Source organism: Triticum aestivum, chromosome 1B, assembly GCF_018294505.1.
Source record: "Triticum aestivum cultivar Chinese Spring chromosome 1B, IWGSC CS RefSeq v2.1, whole genome shotgun sequence".
In the NCBI taxonomy this organism is placed as follows: Eukaryota; Viridiplantae; Streptophyta; class Magnoliopsida; order Poales; family Poaceae; genus Triticum; species Triticum aestivum.
Window position 1 is genome coordinate 593,366,560 of NC_057795.1, and position 15,799 is coordinate 593,382,358.

Here is a 15,799-nt window from a genome sequence, read left to right on the forward strand (position 1 = left end):
GAATGGCATCGGGGAGCGCAAGAACAGAACTCTTGTTGAGATGGCTTGCACTATGCTTGATGAATACAAGACACCTCAGCGCTTTTGGCCTGAAGCAATTGATACTGCATGCCACATCATCAACAGGGTATACCTTCACAAATTCTTCAAAAAGACCTCATATGAACTCCTCACTGACAAGAAACCCAATGTAAGTTATTTCAAAGTCTTTGGTGCTAAATGCTGGATTAGAGATCCTCACCATCACTCTAAATTTGCACCAAAAGCACATGAGGGTTTTATGCTTGGTTACGGAAAGGACTCGCACACCTACAAAGTCTTCAACATCAATCGTCACAAGGTTGTTGAAACTGTAGATGTGCGGTTTGATGAAACTAATGGTTCGCAAAGAGAGCACCTACCTCCTGGGGTAGATGAAATGTCACCTGAGGAATCCATCAAGTTCAAAGCTACTGAGGACATCATCCCTACTGAAGAATCTGCTGAAGAAGTCATACTGGATCGTGAAGAAAATCATGCTGTTGCTGCTAAAGAAACTGGCCCTGAAGAAGTTGCTGGGCCTAAGCAAAGTCGTCAACCCGCACATCCTCGCATTGCAAACGAAGTGCAGATCGAGAAGATCATCGATGGCATCAATGCACCAGGTCCTCTCATGCACTCAAAAGCTTCACATTTATCTAACTTTTGTGGGCATTTTGCATTTGACTCTATCACAGAGCCCACTAAAGTTGATGAAGCATTCATGGAATCCGAGTGGACTCAAGCTATGCAAGATGAATTGCATCAATTTGAGCTCAACAATGTGTGGGACATTGTCAAGCGACCAGGCTAACGCAAGCACAACATCATTGGTACCAAATGGATCTACCGCAACAAACAAGATGAAAATGGCCTCGTGGTGAGGAATAAGGCTTGTCTTGTAGCTCAAGGCTACACACAGGTTGAAGGAATTGATTTCGATGAAACTTTTGCACCTGTTGCTAGACTTGAGGCTATTCGCATATTGCTTGCTTATGCTAACCATCATAATATCATCTTACATCAAATGGATGTGAAAAGTGCATTCCTTAATGGTAAGCTTGAGGAAGAAGTATATGCTGCTCAACCACCAGGTTTTGAGGATCCAAAATTTCCAGATCACGTCTACAAACTGAACAAGGCCCTCTATGGCCTCAAGCAAGCACCTCGGGCGTGGTATGACACACTGAAGGAATTCCTCATGATGAAAGGCTTCAAACCCGGTTCACTTGACCCAACTCTTTTCACCAAAACATATGATGATGAATTATTCGTGTGCCAAATATATGTTGATGATATTATCTTTGGCAGTACTAACCAACGTTACAGTGATGAATTTGCCTATATGATGAGTGAAGAATATCAAATGTCTATGATGGGAGAATTGAAATTCTTCTTAGGTCTTCAAATTCGTCAACAATACAATGGCATATTCATATCTCAGGAGAAATACCTCAAGGATGTGTTGAGGAAATTTTGCATGCAAGATTGCAAAGGCGTCAAAATCCCCATGCCCACAAATGGCCATCTATGCACTGATGAAAATGGTACACATGTCTGCTGCTGAATCACTAGGTTCTCATCAACTTAACTTATTTGTAGCGTTCCTGGAAGAAAAGCTGCATACTTCTTCAGAGAACTCAATTGTTCAAATTCCTCAGCTGAAGAAAATGGCAGATGGTAAAAGGCCTCAGAAAGGAGGAAAGAAGCTGGAAGTCAACACTGCCTTTGAGATCCCCGCGAACATCTATGCAGGGTAGTGCACACCTGATGAGGCAACTCACGGCAAGGAGACTAAGAATGAGCGCAAAGTGCGCATACAGAGGATTGAAAAAAAGATGCGCAAGAGAATGGAGGGAGTACAGATATGTTACTCCCAAATACATGAAGAAATTCGCTCTTCACCTTCCATGCTCAAGACCTCCACTGGCACCTGGCTAGAGAGCTGATCCAATAAGCCTTAAACGTGGTGAGGATTATACTGATGAATGGGCCAAGCGGCAAGCAAAGCTGGCCAAGCAGGCCAAAGAAGCAGTGAAGAAATTCAATGAAGATTCTGCTGCTGCCGCTGCCGCTGCTGAGGCTTCTTCAAGCAAGAAGGCCATGCCCAAGAAGCCTGCTAAAAAACCAACTTCCTCAGCAATGCCCTCACAGCCAAGTTCCTCAATAATGCCCTCACGGCCAAGCTCCTCTGTGCCACCAAGGAAAATTCCTCAAACTGCACCAGTTCCTCGGGCTTCAAAACCCTCAGCTCCTCCGACAAAGTCCTAGGCACCTGTGCATCTCGCCACATGCCAAAGGACCACAAGCATATGAATTGCCTCAGGAGCTTCTGCAAGTTCTTCAGCCCATCCTTCCTCAACTGGCCCCTCTCCGCTGAAGAAAAAGGCTACTGCTGGACGAGGCACTAGACCAAGCCCTCACAAGAAGCAGGTGGTCTTTCAAATTGCATCTGATGATGATGAAGCTGTTGATGAAGAATTAGCCAATATCATCAAGGACAGACAACAGCGGGCCGCTAGAGCCAAAGGGAGTGTTGTGCCCCTTCTATTGGATCTGAGGAAGATCCTGGATTTTATTGACCTTTGGCACAAGGATCCAAACACTCCTCTGCCAGAGCTAAGCCTCACTCCTAGACAAAGTCACATGTTGACTGCGTTCATACCTGAAGAAAAGTGGAAATATGATCAAGCCAGACTTGTGAAGAAAGCACAATATAAGAAGCATTGCTATCTAAAGGACAATGTTCTCAACCTTTCGCGTGAACAACTCCTCGCTCTGCAAGCAGATATCAAAAAGCCCAATGATGAATTTGACGCTTACAAAGCAGAGTGGCTGGGAGCCAAGGTCAGATTTGTCAAATTGGTGAAGAAATTCACTTCAACTGATGAAGTTCCTCGGGCTGAAGCTTCTGCATAGCCAACTGAAGAAAATGCCAGCACCGCTGATGAAAATCAGGCTGCTGATGAATCTGCAAGTACCAGGGCTGCTGAAGAAATTCCAGCCTCCGAAGAAACTGTCAGGGCAACCACTAGCATTGCGCCTGAAGAACTAGCAAGGCCAGCTGAAGCATCTACTGCTGCGCCTGAAGAAATAGCCCAAGATAGGCCAACTGCATCAGTTGTGCCTGAAGAAATTGCTCCAATTTCATCTGCTCCGCCTGCACCAACACCAAGCCCAGTTCTTCCTTCTACTCTGGAAGTGAAGAAAACTGAAGCTGCGGAGCGTGCCGCTTTGAAGAAAAGGAAAGCATCTGCTGCTTCAGAGTCTTCTGCACCCAAGAAGGAGAAGATTTTGACTAGCTCAATTGAGAATCCTATCGATGCTATTCCTATCTCAAGCATGCCATCAAAGGAAATTGTTCCTTTTGGAGAAGAATATTAGATTCATGAAGAATCTGCTAAAGAAGATCCCTCTGCTGCTTCCACAGAGCAGATGGATGAAGAAATTGAAGTTGATACTCTCACTTCAACTCCCCAGGTATCATCGCCAATGCCTCAATTCACAACTGAAGAGGCCGACATTGAAGAAATGGAAGTGGATGAGGATGTGGACATTGGGAGCACCACACCTGTGATGGACGATCATTTTTGGGACAGTCAGCACCCCAACTCTACTCTGTTCACCCCGCTGCAACAAATTCCTCAGTCCCCAGTACCAACAGAAGTTCAGATGGGCTCTGAAGAAATTCTTACTGCCCCTTCCATTAATGAAGAGATTCCATCCACTAGTGCTGATGAAGAAAAGGAGGCCCATGCTGCAAATGAAGCAGAAATTGAAATTCCCCAGCCTGCGGCTCCTAAGATTGAGATTCCCGAGATTGTGCTTCAACTGACTGATACTCCTCAGCCTAAGCCAAAGAATCCATTCTCCAAGACTCTGAAATTCAAGGCTGATGCTTTCTTCAATGAGCACATATTCTTCAGTGAGTACAATCCATAAGACTCTGCTTGTCTGAGAAGGAAGCATTTCTGGACTGCCAGCCAAGCCAACTTCTATTCTTCAGTGCTTTTCAACAAGGACAAAGTCTTCGACCATGAGCATATTCCTCATTTGGACATGGAATCACTGCCTTGCTTCACTCCAGTCCTCGCTGCTATTCATGATGCTGGTATGCTAAACTTCTGCACTGACATCTGTGATTGGAAGGAAGAACTCATTCTTCAGTTCTATGCGATGCTGCACATCACTGGCAATGCTAAAGATGTGAACTCATGGGTGTTAGACTGGATGACAGAAAATACCCACTATAAGGCACTGGCCACTGAATTGCTTCATGCCATGCTTGTCAGTCCTCCCCCAGAAGGTGAGCGTCTTATATACAATGAAACTGAACTATCTGATCACTTCATGCAAGCATTGATGAAGACATTGAAGCCTGGTCAAGCCTCAAGGACAAAGTTCCTTGTGAAGGAATTTCAATATGTGCCTCGGACTATATATCGCATTCTGACCAAGAGTTTGAGTCCAATCAAAGGCCACGACTCAAATGATGAAGAAGTTGTTGGCATCATGAAGAATCTGCTTTTCAATATCATGCATGGTATTCCAGTAAACCACCATGATTTCTTCATGAGGACTCTGGCAAATGTTGCAATGTCCCTGTTTGAGTTGAAGCCTTACGCTCCTTGGATTATGAGATTCCTCGGATCAAGGTCTTGACTCAACTAAAAAGCTGACACACTCAACCATGGAAGCTACTTGCCCCCGATTGAAGTCCTCAAGCGGACATTTTCCTCAGCGGATGAAAAGGGCAAGGCCACTGCTATTATTGATGAGGGCATTCGTCCATTGGATGGACAGTTTCGCAAAGCTGCTTCATATTCCACCAATGATGACTCTGCTACTCATGACTCTGACACCAATGCCTCAAAGCAAAGTCCTCAAGCCACAGATCCAAGGGTGATGACTGATCATGAGCTACTCCTCAGTCTTCATCAAAAGGTGGATCGCAATCATAAATGGGTCAAACGTCAGTTTGGTTCAATTCTTCACAACATGACCGCCACATATAATTCAGTGAAGAAGAACCATTACTACCTCAATGAAGTTTTAGATCACACCTGGGCTATTCTGTCTCATCTCTACGGTGATGAGGATCTCAAGCAGATGAGTTTCAAGCAGGACTTCAGCTGGTCTAAGCCTCCACTGAAGAAATTCAAGAAAGTTGAAGTTCCTCCCTTGGTGCCCAGCTCATATTCCTCATCCCACGAGACAGATGAAAATGAAGATTTGGATGACACTGCGGCAGGCCCTACTCCAACAACTGACCACAACAACACTGACGCTCCTCCATCGACTTCATGATGAAATTCTTCAGGGGTGTTAGTCCTCACTTTTCGTCCCTTTTGGTCATTTGATGACAAAGGGGGAGAAATTTGAGTTTAGTCTTCAAGAGGGTCTATGTATATGGGCATTTTTGTCGTTAAGTTGCAACTCTCGCTCTTCTGAAGTGTTTGTTGATTGAGTTGTAAACTTAAGTCCGATGGTGACCTGATACTTTTGCTATGTTTTTCTGCATGCTATTTCCTCATTAATGTTATGCACACATGCTGAATTACATCAGTCACCATATTTCATCATGCATTCCAAATTCTTCATACGATATGTTAAATGTGTGTATGAATTACAAGATATAGTGGGAGTTCTCCATGATTCTACTCTTCAAATGTGCATTGCTTCAAAAGCAGATTCCTCACTATGCACATCTTCAGGGGGAGTTCTTCTATATCTTGCAATCAAATTCCTCAATATTGATCAATTTCAATTCATATGTTTTCCCCGTTGAAAACATAACCTATATTGTCATCAATCACCAAAGAGGGGAGATTGTAAGTGCATCTAGGGCCCCTTAGTGATTTTGGTGTATTGAAGACTTATAGGTTATGGGACTAATATGTTTGTGAGTGTACACAAGCTCTATAAGTCGATGAGGAGTTTGATATTTACAGTGAAAGTCGACCCCTAAAAATGAATGTCTTCGACTGAAGACTTTTGTTCTCCTGAAGACTTTGAAAGTGAAGAAATTGGTGTGACCTTGAAGACTTGGATATTCATGTGAGGATTATGAAGCGCGAAGACTTCTGTTTTCATAGTTTCATTTTCTTCTTCTTGAGTCATAGGAAACATCATACTGTTAAAGGGGGTCGAGGTAATACTAAGGAAACTGATTTCCAAGTGATGCTCATCTGAAAATCCTACACCTACCCAATCCTTCGAGTGAGGCCATTGGAAATCTCATATCAGTTCAGTCAATTTCTTCACTGACAGAGACAAAGATCTTCTTGTCTCTGAGGAATTTGTTCTGACTGAGGAGTTAGGAATTCTCTAGTGCGGATTGCCTACACAGTGAGGAACATGATAGCCCTGAGGAATTCGAACCACAAATATCCGACCATTGCTGTGCTACGTGCCAGCTGTCCCAAAATATCTACCCACCTAACGGTCATATCCTGGAAGGGCATTTATGTCTTATCATGTCGGGCTGCTCCCTAGGTTATAAATAGCTGCCCCCTACAACGACTAGCTGGTTGGCTTCTTCGAGAGAAACTGACACTTGTCATTTGAGAGCATCCCATCCTCCGACTTTGAGCGAAAATCATCAAGTGAGGAAAACCCAAATCGCAAACCCAAACCTACAAACCCAAAGTGATTGAGCATCACTGAAGATATTGTTCCTGTGTGGAACCGACGCTTGTTACCTTTGAGGACTGTGTATCCTCCAGACGGTTAGGCGTCATGGTCTGAGCATCCAAGAGGAATTGTGGATTGCCGAGTGACCAAGTCTGTGAAGGTTTGGAAGTCACCTGTGAAGACTTACCACTACTGTTGGGCAAGGTCTGTGTGATCTTAGCTCAAGCAGAATACGGTGAGGACTGTGTGTCTGAGACTGTGTGTCCTCGAGTTTAAATACTTAGCCGCTCCAACCAGACGTACAACTGTCACATCAGTTGGAACTGGTCTACCACTTCATTGTCTTCACCAAGCCTACTGGTTGTATTTCCTCAACCCTTTCATTTCCTTAGTTATGTGTTGATAAACCTGATCATTACTATTTGAAGACTTTGACTGAAGACTTTCTCTAATACCTCAATCCTCTTTCTTCAGTTAGTTTGTCTTCATCCTTCCTATTCTTTGTTTACGCTTTCTGTACTCTGTGTTTGTCTTTCATTTCATCATGATGACTATGCTGTTGCTCTGTTATGCTTATACCTGAGTACTTATTCCACTGCAAGTAGTTCTACTCTTAGGAATTTCCTCACCCTGAAATTCCTCAGTGAAGAATTCATAAAAATCGCCTATTCACCCCCTCTAGTCGACGTAACACACTTTCACTTCCAGGGTACATATGTCTGACCTCCAGATGCCGATGACTTAAGTCACATAGTTCAACAACCTGGAGACTCAGCCAGGAAATTCCGGACTAGGTTCTTAACTAAGAAGAACGAGATCGTTGACTGTCCGGATGTCGAAGCCCTAGCGGCCTCTAAATATAGCATCCATGACGAATGGCTCGCCCGACACCTCGGCCAAGAAAAGCCAAAGTCTATGGCAGCCCTCACAATGGTTATGACCCGCTTCTACGCGGGCGAGGATAGCTGGCTAGCCCGTAGCAATAACAATACAAGGGAGCCTGGCACTTGTGAAGCCAGAAATAGCAACGGCAAGCCCCAACGCAATAGACACAAGCGTCGAAACTACGGTGACAACACCAAGGACACGATGATCAACGTCGAATTCAGTGGCTCTAAGTCCGATCAGCAGAAGAAGCCATATAAAAGAAACAATCCGGGCTTGTCCAGCTTGGACTGCATACTCGATCGCCCATGTCAAATCCACGACACTCCTGATAAACCAGCCAATCATACCAACAGAGACTGTTGGGTTTCTAAATAGGCCGACAAGTTAAATGCCGAAAACGAGGAGAAGGGGTCGCAAAGCAAGGACGATGACGAGGAGCCCCGGCCACCGAACACAGGGGGACAGAAGACGTTTCCCCCCAAGTTAAAATGGTGAACATGATATACACTACCCATATCCCTAAGAGGGAGCGCAAGCGCACACTCAGGGACGTCTACGCGATGGAGCCAGTCGCCCCAAAGTTCAACCCATGGTCGTCCTTGTTGGAAATATGCCCTAGAGGCAATAATAAAAGTATTATTATTATATTTCCTTGTTCATGATAATTGTCTTTTATTCATGCTATAACTGTATTATCCGGAAATCGTAATACACGTGTGAATACATAGACCACAATATGTCCCTAGTGAGCCTCTAGTTGACTAGCTCGTTGTGATCAACAGATAGTCATGGTTTCCTGGCTATGGACATTGGATGTCGTTGATAACGGGATCACATCATTAGGAGAATGATGTGATGGACAAGACCCAATCCTAAGCATAGCACAAAGATCGTGTAGTTCGTTTGCTAGAGCTTTGCCAATGTCAAGTATCTCTTCCTTTGACCATGAGATCGTGTAACTCCTGGATACCGTAGGAGTGCTTTGGGTGTATCAAACGTCACAACGTAACTGGGTGACTATAAAGGTGCACTACAGGTATCTCCGAAAGTATCTATTGTTTTATGCGGATCGAGACTGGGATTTGTCACTCCGTGTAAACGGAGAGGTATCTCTGGGCCCACTCGGTAGGACATCATCATATGCGCAATGTGACCAAGGAGTTGATCACGGGATGATGTGTTACGGAACGAGTAAAGTGACTTGCCGGTAACGAGATTGAACAAGGTATCGGTATACCGACGATCGAATCTCGGGCAAGTAAAATACCGCTAGACAAAGGGAATTGAATACGGGATTGATTAAGTCCTTGACATCGTGGTTCATCCGATGAGATCATCGTGGAACATGTGGGAGCCAACATGGGTATCCAGATCCCGCTGTTGGTTATTGACCGGAGAACGTCTCGGTCATGTCTGCATGTCTCCCGAACCCGTAGGGTCTACACACTTAAGGTTCGATGACGCTAGGGTTATAAAGGAAGCTTGTATGTGGTAACCGAATGTTGTTCGGAGTCCCGGATGAGATCCCGGACGTCACGAGGAGTTCCGGAATGGTCCGGAGGTAAAGATTTATATATAGGAAGTCCTGTTTCGGCCATCGGGACAAGTTTCGGGGTCATCGGTATTGTACCGGGACCACCGGAAGGGTCCCGGGGGCCCACCGGGTGGGGCCACCTGCCCCGGGGGGCCACATGGGCTGTAGGGGGTGCGCCTTGGCCTACATGGGCCAAGGGCACCAGCCCCTAGAGGCCCATGCGCCAAGATAAAGGAAAAAGGGAAGAGTCCTAAAGGGGGAAGGCACCTCCGAGGTGCCTTGGGGAGGATGGACTCCTCCCCATCCTTAGCCGCACCCCTTCCTTGGAGGAGGGGGCAAGGCTGCGCCTCCCCCCTCTCCCTTGGCCCTATATATAGTGGGGAAAAGGAGGAGCAATCAGACCTAAGGCCTTTGGTTGCCTCCCTCTCCCTCCCGTGACACATCTCCTCTCCCGTAGGTGCTCGGTGAAGCCCTGCAGGATTGCCACGCTCCTCCATCACCACCACGCCGTTGTGCTGCTGTTGGATGGAGTCTTCCTCAACCTCTCCCTCTCTCCTTGCTGGATCAAGGCGTGGGAGACGTCACCGGGCTGTACGTGTGTTGAACGCGGAGGTGCCGTCCGTTCGGCACTTGATCATCGGTGATCTGAATCACGACGAGTACGACTCCATCAACCCCGTTCACTTGAACGCTTCCGCTTAGCGATCTACAAGGGTATGTAGATGCACTCTCCCTTTCTACTCGTTGCTGGTCTCTCCATAGATAGATCTTGGTGATACGTAGGAAAATTTTTGAATTTCTGCTACGTTCCCCAACAGTGGCATCATGAGCTAGGTCTATTGCGTAGATTCTTTGCACGAGTAGAACACAAAGTAGTTGTGGGCGTTGATGTTGTTCAATATGCTTACCGTTACTAGTCCAATCTTGTTTCGACGGTATTGTGGGATGAAGCGGCCCGGACCGACCTTACACGTACTCTTACGTGAGACAGGTTCCACCGATTGACATGCACTTGGTGCATAAGGTGGCTAGCGGGTGCCAGTCTCTCCCACTTTAGTCGGAACGGATTCGATGAAAAGGGTCCTTATGAAGGGTAAATAGCAATTGGCATATCACGTTGTGGTCTTGCGTAGGTAAGAAACGTTCTTGCTAGAAACCCATAGCAGCCACGTAAAACATGCAACAACAATTAGAGGACGTCTAACTTGTTTTTGCAGGGTATGCTATGTGATGTGATATGGCCAAAAGGATGTGATGAATGATATGTGATGTATGAGATTGATCATGTTCTTGTAATAGGATTCACGACTTGCATGTCGATGAGTATGACAACCGGCAGGAGCCATAGGAGTTGTCTTTATTTTTGTATGACCTGCGTGTCATTGAAGAACGCCATGTAAACTACTTTACTTTATTGCTAAACGCGTTAGTCATAGAAGTAGAAGTAGTCGTTGGCGTGACAACTTCATGAAGACACGATGATGGAGATCATGATGATGGAGATCATGGTGTCATGCCGGTGACGATGATGATCATGGAGCCCCGAAGATGAAGATCAAAAGGAGCAAAATGATATTGGCCATATCATGTCACTATTTGATTGCATGTGATGTTTATCATGTTTATGCATCTTGTTTACTTAGGACGACGGTAGTAAATAAGATGATCCCTTACAAAATTTCAAGAAGTGTTCTCCCCTAACTGTGCACCGTTGCTACAGTTCGTCGCTTCTAAGCACCACGTGATGATCGGGTGTGATGGATTCTTACGTTCACATACAACGGGTGTAAGACAGTTTTACACAGCGAAAACACTTAGGGTTAACTTGACGAGCCTAGCATGTGCAGACATGGCCTCGGAACACGGAGACCGAAGGGTCGAGCATGAGTCGTATAGTAGATACGATCAACATGAAGATGTTCACCGATGTTAACTAGTCCGTCTCACGTGATGATCGGACACGGCCTAGTTGACTCGGATCATGTAATCACTTAGATGACCAGAGGGATGTCTATCTGAGTGGGAGTTCATAAGATGAACTTAATTATCCTGAACATAGTCAAAAGACCTTTTGCAAATTATGTCGTAGCTCGCGCTATAGTTCTACTGTTTAGATATGTTCCTAGAGAAAATATAGTTGAAAGTTGATAGTAGCGATTATGCGATCAGTAGAAAGCTTATGTCCTTAATGCACCGCTCAGTGTGCTGAACCCCAAACGTCGTTTGTGGATGTTGCGAACATCGGACATACACGTTTTGATAACTACGTGATAGTTCAGTTAAATGGTTTAAGTAGAGGCACCAAAGACGTTTTCGAAACGTCGCGGAACATATGAGATGTTTCGAGGGCTGAAATTGGGATTTCAGGCTCGTGCCCACGTCAAGAGGTATAAGACCTCCGACGATTTTCTTAGCCTGCAAACTAAGGAGAGAAGCTCAATTGTTGAGCTTGTGCTCAGATTGTCTGAGTGCAACAATCACTTGAATCAAGTGGGAGTTGATCTTCCAGATGAAATAGTGATAGTTCCTCCGAAGTCATTACCACCAAGCTGCTAGAGCTTCGTGATGAACTATAATATATCAAGGACATATATGATGATCCTTGAGATATTCGCGATGTTTGACTCCGCGAAAGTAGAAATCAAAAGGGAGCATCAATCGTTGATGGTTAGTAAAACCACTAGTTTCAAGAAGGGCAAGGGCAAGAAGGGATACTTCATGAAATGGCAAATCAGCTGCTGCACCAATGAAGAAACCCGAGGTTGAACCCAAACCCGAGACTAAGTGCTTCTGTAATAAAGGGAACAGCCACTGGAGCAGAATTACCCTAGATACTTGGTAGATGAGAAGGCTGACAAGGTCGATAGAAGTATATTGGATATACATTGTGTTGATGTGTACTTTACTAGTACTCCTAGTAGCACCAGGGTATTAGTTACCGGTTCGGTTGCTAAGTGTTAGTAACTCGAAATAAAAGCTACGGAATAAAACGGAGACTAGCTAAAGGTGAGCTGACGATATGTGTTGGAAGTGTTTCCAAGTTTGATGTGATCTAACATCGCACGCTCCCTCTACCATCAAGATTGGTATTAAACCTGAATAAGTGCTCTTGCACCTAAAGGAATGGTTTATTGAATCTTGATCGTAGGGATACACATTTTCATGCCAAAAGATATAAGATAGTAATGATAGTACCACTTACTTGTGGCACTGCCATGTAAGTCATAATGGTATAAAACGCATGAAGAAGCTCCATGTTGATGGATCTTTGGACTCACTCGTTTTTGAAAAGTTTGAGACATGCGAACCATGTCTATTGGTGTATACGCATGAAGAAACTCCATGCAGATGGATCGTTTGGACTCACTTGATTTTGAATCACTTGAGATATGCAAATCATACCACATAGGCAAGATGACTGAAAAGCCTCGGTTTCAGTAAAATGGAACAAGATAGCAACTTGTTGGAAGTAACACATTTTGATGTGTGCAGTCCAATGAGTGCTGAGGCATGCAGTGAATATCGTTATGTTCTTACTTCACAGATGATTCGAGTAGATGTTGAGAATATTTACTTGATGAAACACAAGTCTGAATTATTGAATGGTTCAAGTAATTTCAGAGTGAAGTAGAAGATCATTGTGACAAGAGGATAAAATGTCTATGATATGATCATAGAGATGAATATCTGAGTTACGAGTTTTGGCACACAATTAAGACATTGTGGAAATTGTTTCGCAATTAATACCGCCTGGAACACCATAGTGTGATGGTGTGTCCGAACATCATAGTTGCACCCTATTGGATATGGTGCGTACCATGATGTCTCTTATCGAATTACCACTATTGTTCATGGGTTAGGCATTAGAGACAACCACATTCACTTTAAATAGGGCACCACGTAATTCCGTTGAGATGACACCGTATGAATTATGGTTTAGAGAAACCTAAGTTGTCGTTTCTTAAAGTTTGGGGCTGCGACGCTTATATGAAAAAGTTTCAGGTTGATAAGCTCGAACCCAAAGCGGATAAAATGCATCTTCATAGGAAACCCAAAACAGTTGGGTATACCTCCTAATTCAGATCCGAAAGCAATATGGATTGTTTCTTGAATCGGGTCCTTTCTCGAGGAAAAGTTTCTCTCGAAAGAGTTGAGTGGGAGGATGGTGGAGACTTGATGAGGTTATTGAACCGTCTCTTCAACTAGTGTGTGGCAGGGCACAGGAAGTTGTTCCTGTGGCACCTACACCAATTGAAGTGGAAGCTTATGATATTGATCATGAAACTTCGGATCAAGTCACTACCAAACCTCGTAGGACGACAAGGACACGTACTACTTTGGAGTGGTACGGTGATCCTGTCTTGGAAGTCATGTTGCTAGACAACAATGAACCTACGAGCTATGGAGAAGCAATGGTGAGCCCGGATTCCGATAAATGGCTCGAGGCCATAAAATCCGAGAACGGATCCATGGACTTTGGTGGACTTGCCCGATGATCGGCAAGCCATTAAGATAAATGGATCTTTAAGAAGAAGACGGACGTGGATGGTAATGTCACCGTCCATGAAGCTCGACTTGTGGCGAAAAGTTTTTCCACAAGTTCAAGGAGTTGACTACGATGAGATTTTCTCATCCGTAGCGATGCTTAAAGTCCGTCGAATTCATGTTAGCATTAGCTGCATTTATGAAATCTGGCAGATGGATGTCAAGACAAGTTTCCTTACTAGTTTTCGTAAGGAAAGGTTGTATGCAATACAATCAGAAAAGTTTTTGTCGATCCTAAGGATGCTAAAAGGTATGCTAGCTCCAGCGATCCTTCTAAGGACTGGAGTAAGCATCTCGGAGTTGGAATGTACGCTTTGATGAGATGATCAAAGATTTTGGGTTTGTACAAAGTTTATGAGAAACTTGTATTTCCAAAGAAGTGAGTGGGAGCACTATAGAATTTCTGATGAGTATATGTTGTTGACATATTGTTGATCAGAAATGATGTAGAATTTCTAGAAAGCATATAGGGTTATTTTGAAAGTGTTTTTCAATGGAAAGCCTGGATTAAGCTACTTGAACATTGAGCATCAAGATCTATAAGGATAGATCAAAATGCTTAATAATACTTTCAAATGAGCACATACCTTGACATGATCTTGAAGGTGTTCAAGATGGACCAGTCAAAGAAGGAGTTCTTGCCTGAGTTGTAAGGTACGAAGTTAAGACTTAAAGCTCGACCACGGCAGAATAGAGAGAAAGGACGAAGGTCGTCCCCTATGCTTAAGACGTAGGCTCTTCAGTATGCTATGCTGTGTACCGCACCTGAAGTGTGCCTTGCCATGAGTCAGTCAAGGGGTACAAGAGTGATCCAAGAATGGCTCACAGGACAGCGGTCAAAGTTATCCTTAGTAACTAGTGGACTAAGGAATTTTCTCGATTATGGAGGTGGTAAAAGAGTTCGTCGTAAAGGTTACGACGATGCAAGCTTGACACCTATCCGGATAGCTCTGAGTAGAGAGACCGGATACATATAATGGAGCAATAATTTAGAATAGCTCCAAGTAGAACAGTTATTTGGAATAGCTCCAAATAGAGCGTGGTAGCTGCATCTAGGAGATGACATAGAGATTTGTAAAGCACACACGGATCTGAAAGGTTCAGACCCGTTGACTAAAACCTCTCTCACAAGCAACATGATCAAACATAAAACTCATTGAGTGTTAATCACATAGTGATGTGAACTAGACTACTGACTCTAGTAAACTCTTGGGTATTAGTCACATGGCGATGTGACCTGTGAGTGTTAATCACATGGCGATGTGAACTAGATTATTGACTCTAGTGCAAGTGGGAGACTGTTGGAAATATGCCCTAGAGGCAATAATAAAAGTATTATTATTATATTTCCTTGTTCATGATAATTGTCTTTTATTCATGCTATAACTGTATTATCCGGAAATCGTAATACACGTGTGAATACATAGACCACAATATGTCCCTAGTGAGCCTCTAGTTGACTAGCTCGTTGTGATCAACAGATAGTCATGGTTTCCTGGCTATGGACATTGGATGTCGTTGATAACGGGATCACATCATTAGGAGAATGATGTGATGGACAAGACCCAATCCTAAGCATAGCACAAAGATCGTGTAGTTCGTTTGCTAGAGCTTTGCCAATGTCAAGTATCTCTTCCTTTGACCATGAGATCGTGTAACTCCTGGATACCGTAGGAATGCTTTGGGTGTATCAAACGTCACAACGTAACTGGGTGACTATAAAGGTGCACTACAGGTATCTCCGAAAGTATCTATTGTTTTATGCGGATCGAGACTGGGATTTGTCACTCCGTGTAAACGGAGAGGTATCTCTGGGCCCACTCGGTAGGACATCATCATATGCGCAATGTGACCAAGGAGTTGATCACGGGATGATGTGTTACGGAACGAGTAAAGTGACTTGCCGGTAATGAGATTGAACAAGGTATCGGTATACCGACGATCGAATCTCGGGCAAGTAAAATACCGCTAGACAAAGGGAATTGAATACGGGATTGATTAAGTCCTTGACATCGTGGTTCATCCGATGAGATCATCGTGGAACATGTGGGAGCCAACATGGGTATCCAGATCCCGCTGTTGGTTATTGACCGGAGAACGTCTCGGTCATGTCTGCATGTCTCCCGAACCCGTAGGGTCTACACACTTAAGGTTCGATGACGCTAGGGTTATAAAGGAAGC